The following is a 4,902-nucleotide window of genomic DNA, read 5'->3' on the forward strand; positions in this document are numbered from 1 at the left end:
CTAATCTTGCAGTGGTAGATGTCTAGTCTCCTTATGGCTCTCATCTGATAGTGGTAGATGTTTAGTCTCCATATGTCTTTAATCATAGTGGTGGTAGATGCCCCCATTATGGCTCTAATCTGATAGTGTTGTGGTACCTAGGCCAGATCTTAACCTAAACCCCCCATAGAAGCGTTTACCCTGTGGAGACATACAACATTTATTTTTTTTGTTTACTATCCACAGATTTACAGACCCCAGCTCAGACAGGTCCAGCTCACAGGTCCAGCTCAGACAGATCCAGCTCAGACAGATCCAGCTCAGAGAGATCCAGCTCAGACAGATCCAGCTCAGACAGATCCAGCTCAGACAGATCCAGCTCAGACAGATCCAGCTCAGACAGATCCAGCTCAGACAGATCCAGCTCAGAGAGATCCAGCTCAGACAGATCCAGCTCAGACAGATCCAGCTCAGACAGATCCAGCTCAGACAGATCCAGCTCAGAGAGATCCAGCTCAGACAGATCCAGCTCAGACAGATCCAGCTCAGAGAGGGCCAGCTCAGACAGATCCAGCTCAGACAGATCCAGCTCAGACAGATCCAGCTCAGAGTGATCCAGCCTCAGAGAGACCCAGCCTCAGACAGATCCAGCTCAGAGTGATCCAGCTCAGACAGATCCAGCTCAGACAGATCCAGCTCAGACAGGTCCAGTTCAGACAGGTCCAGTTCAGACAGACCCAGTTCAGACAGATCCAGCTCAGTCAGATCCAGCTCAGTCAGATCCAGCTCAGACAGACCCAGCTCAGACAGGTCCAGTTCAGACAGCTCAGAGACATTCAGCTCGGAGACATTCCGCTCGGGAGACATTCCGCCGGAGACATTCAGCTCGGGAGACATTCAGCTCAGAGACATTCAGCTCTGGAGACATTCCGCCGAGACATTCCGCTCTCGGAGACATTCAGCTCGGGAGACATTCAGCTCGGAGACATTCAGCTCGGAGACTTTCCGCTCGGAGACATTCAGCTCGGAGACATTCAGCTCGGAGACATTCCGCCGGAGACATTCAGCTCGGAGACATTCAGCTCAGAGACATTCAGCTCGAGACATTCCGCTCGGAGACATTCCGCTCGGAGACATTCAGCTCGGAGACATTCAGCTCGAGACATTCAGCTCGGAGACTTTCCGCTCGGAGACATTCAGCTCTCGAGACATTCAGCTCGGAGACATTCCGCTCGGAGACATTCAGCTCAGAGACATTCCGCTCAGAGACATTCAGCTCCAGAGACATTCAGCTCAGAGACATTCCGCTCAGAGACATTCAGCTCCAGAGACATTCCGCTCAGAGACATTCCGCTCAGAGACATTCCGCTCAGAGACATTCCGCTCAGAGACATTCAGCTCAGAGACATTCCGCTCCAGAGACATTCCGGGCCAGAGACATTCAGCTCAGAGACATTCCGCTCAGAGACATTCCGCTCAGAGACATTCAGCTCGGAGACATTCAGCTCAGAGACATTCAGCCTCAGAGACATTCAGCTCAGAGACATTCCGCTCAGAGACATTCAGCTCAGAGACATTCAGCTCAGAGACATTCCGCTCCAGAGACATTCAGCTCTGAGACATTCAGCTCAGAGACATTCAGCTCAGAGACATTCCGCTCAGAGACATTCAGCTCCAGAGACATTCAGCTCAGAGACATTCAGCTCAGAGATTCAGCTCAGAGACATTCCGCCAGAGACATTCAGCTCAGAGACATTCATCTCATTAGTTCCATCAGCAGCAGATTTTCATGTAGAATGGAAAATGAATGTGTTTATGCATCAAATGTTAGTGCATCGAATCGTATCGAACCGAGTCGCATCGATTCATTTTCTAATCACCAATTCCACCGAATTGTTTCAAAAGTAAAACGTATCGTTCCCATCGTATCGGAGCCCATCTATATACGTCTTGAATTGTCTTGAAAGGAATAGATGCACAGCCCTAGTGTGTGTGTGTGTGTGTGTGTGTGTGTCTGTGTGTGTGTGTGTGTGTGTGTGTGTGTGTGTGTGTGTGTGTGTGTGTGTGTGTCTGTGTGTGTCTGTGTGTGTGTGTGTGTCTGTGTGTGTGTGTGTGTGTGTGTGTGTCTGTGTCTGTGTGTGTCTGTGTGTCTGTGTGTGTCTGTGTGTCTGTGTCTGTCTGTGTCTGTCTGTGTCTGTGTGTGTCTGTGTGTGTCTGTGTGTGTGTGTGTGTGTGTGTGTGTCTGTGTGTGTGTGTGTCTGTGTCTGTCTGTGTCTGTGTGTGTCTGTGTCTGTGTGTGTCTGTGTGTGTCTGTGTGTGTCTGTGTGTGTGTGTGTGTGTGTGTGTGTCTGTGTGTGTGTGTGTGTCTGTGTCTGTGTGTGTCTGTGTCTGTGTGTGTCTGTGTGTGTCTGTGTGTCTGTGTGTGTCTGTGTGTGTGTCTGTGTGTGTGTCTGTGTGTGTCTGTGTGTGTCTGGTGTGTCTGTGTGTGTGTCTGTGTCTCTGTGTGTGTCTGTGTGTGTGTCTGTGTGTGTGTGTGTGTGTGTGTGTGTGTGTGTCTGTGTGTGTGTGTGTGTGTGTGTGTGTGTGTGTCTGTGTCTGTGTGTGTCTGTGTGTGTCTGTGTGTGTCTGTGTGTGTGTGTGTGTGTGTGTGTGTCTGTGTGTGTGTCTGTGTGTGTGTCTGTGTGTGTGTCTGTGTGTGTGTGTGTCTGTGTGTGTGTGTCTGTGTGTGTGTCTGTGTCTGTGTCTGTGTCTGTGTCTGTGTGTGTGTGTGTGTGTGTGTGTGTGTGTGTGTGTGTGTGTGTGTGTGTCTGTGTGTGTTTGTATCTATGTGTGTGTCCCTTTAAGCGGTAGGTAGATTGGTAAAATAAATTGGTCCAAGAGCAGCTGGATCCAGCAGATAATGATTTTGATGCAGGAGGGATTAAACGCTTTGAACAGCCTGGCTTGATGCCTCCTAGGTGGGCCCGGGTAAGAACTAGTGCTCTATATAGGGAATAAGGTGCTAAGTAGTGCACTATATAGAGAATAGGGTGCTATGTAGTGCACTATATAGGAATAGGGTGCTAAGTAGTGCTCTATATAGGAATAGGGTGCTAAGTAGTGCACTATACAGAGAATAGGGGTGCTATGTAGTGCACTATATAGGAATAAGGTGCTAAGTAGTGCACTATATAGGGAATAAGGTGCTAAGTAATTGCACTATATAGGGAATAGGTTTTATAGCACTATATAGGGAATAAGGTGCTAAGTAGTGCACTATACAGAGAAATAGGTGCTATGTAGTGCACTATATAGGGAATAGGGTGCTAAGTAGTGCACTATACAGAGAATAGGGTGCTATGTAGTGCTCTATATAGGGAATAGGGTGCTGGCGGTGCACTATACAGAGAATATAGGGTGCTATGTAGTGCACTATATAGGGAATAGGTTGCTAAGTAATTGCACTATATAGGGAATAAGGTGCTAAGTAGTGCACTATATAGGAATAGGTTGCTAAGTAGTGCACTATATAGGGAATAAGGTTAAGTAGCACTATACAGAGAATAGGGTGCTATGTAGTGCACTATATAGGGAATAGGGTGCTAAGTAGTGCACTATACAGAAAGAATAGGGTGCTATGTAGTGCCTCTATATAGGAATAGGGTGCTAAGTAGTGCACTATACAGAGAATAGGGTGCTATGTAGCACTATAGGGAATAGGTTGCTATAGGGACTATATAGGGAATAAGGTGCCAAGTAGTGCACTATATAGGGAATAGGACTCTGAGTGCACTATATAGGAATAAGGTGCTAAGTAGTGCACTATACAGAGAATAGGGTGCCATGTAGTGCACTATAGGGAATAGGTTGCTAAGGCACTATATGAGGATATAAGGTGCTAAGTAGTGCACTATATAGGAATAGGTTGCTAAAGTAGTGCACTATATAGGGAATAGGGCTCTGGTCTAAGTAGTGCACTATGAGTACTAACAGGGCTCTGGTCTAAAGTAGTGCACTATATAGGGAATAGGGCTCTGGTCTAAGTAGCACCACTATAGAGAATAGGGCTAAGTAGTACTATATAGGCAGGGCTCTGCCAAGTAATTGCACTATACAGAGAATAGGTGCCATGTAGTGCACTCATATAGGGAATAGGTTAAGCAGTGCACCATACAGAGAATAGGGTGCTTATGTAGTGCTCTATATAGGAATAGGGTCCAAAAGTAATTAGTAACTATACAGAGAATAGGGCTCTGGCAAAGTAGTGTACTATATAGGAATAGGTTGCTACAGTGCACTATATAGGAATAAGGGCTCTGGTCTAAGTAGTGTACTATATAGGAATAGGTTGCTAAGTAGTGCACTATATAGGAATAAGGCTCTGTCTAAGTAGCACTATACAGAGAATAGGTGGTCAAAAGTAGTGCACTATATAGGGAATAGGGCCTGGTCTAAAGTAGTGTACTATATAGAGAATAGGGCTCTGGTCTAAGTAGTGCACTATATAGGAATAGGTTGCTATAGTAGTGTACTATATAGAGAATAGGGCTCTGGTCACAAAGTAATTGCACTAAATAGAGAATAGGGCTCTGGTCACAAAGTAGTGTACTATATAGGGAATAGGGCTCTGGTCTATGGCTGTGCACTATATAGAGACCGGGCTCTGGTCTATAATGAGTCTTTTCCTCTGAGAATGAAAGGGCAATTCTAGTAATTATACTATATGAGAATAGGGCTCTGGTCTAAAGTAGTGTACTATAGGGAATAGGGCCCTGGTCAAAGTAGTGCACTATAGGGAATAAGGTGCTAAGTAATTGCACTATACAGAGAATAGGGTGCTATGTAGTTGCTCTCTATATAGGGAATAGAGGTTGCTAAGTAGTTGCACTATACAGAGAATAAGGTGCTATGTAGTGCACTATATAGGGAATAGGTTGCTAAGTA

The sequence above is a fragment of the Oncorhynchus keta genome, chromosome 21 (genome assembly GCF_023373465.1).
Source record: "Oncorhynchus keta strain PuntledgeMale-10-30-2019 chromosome 21, Oket_V2, whole genome shotgun sequence".
Classification (NCBI taxonomy): domain Eukaryota; kingdom Metazoa; phylum Chordata; class Actinopteri; order Salmoniformes; family Salmonidae; genus Oncorhynchus; species Oncorhynchus keta.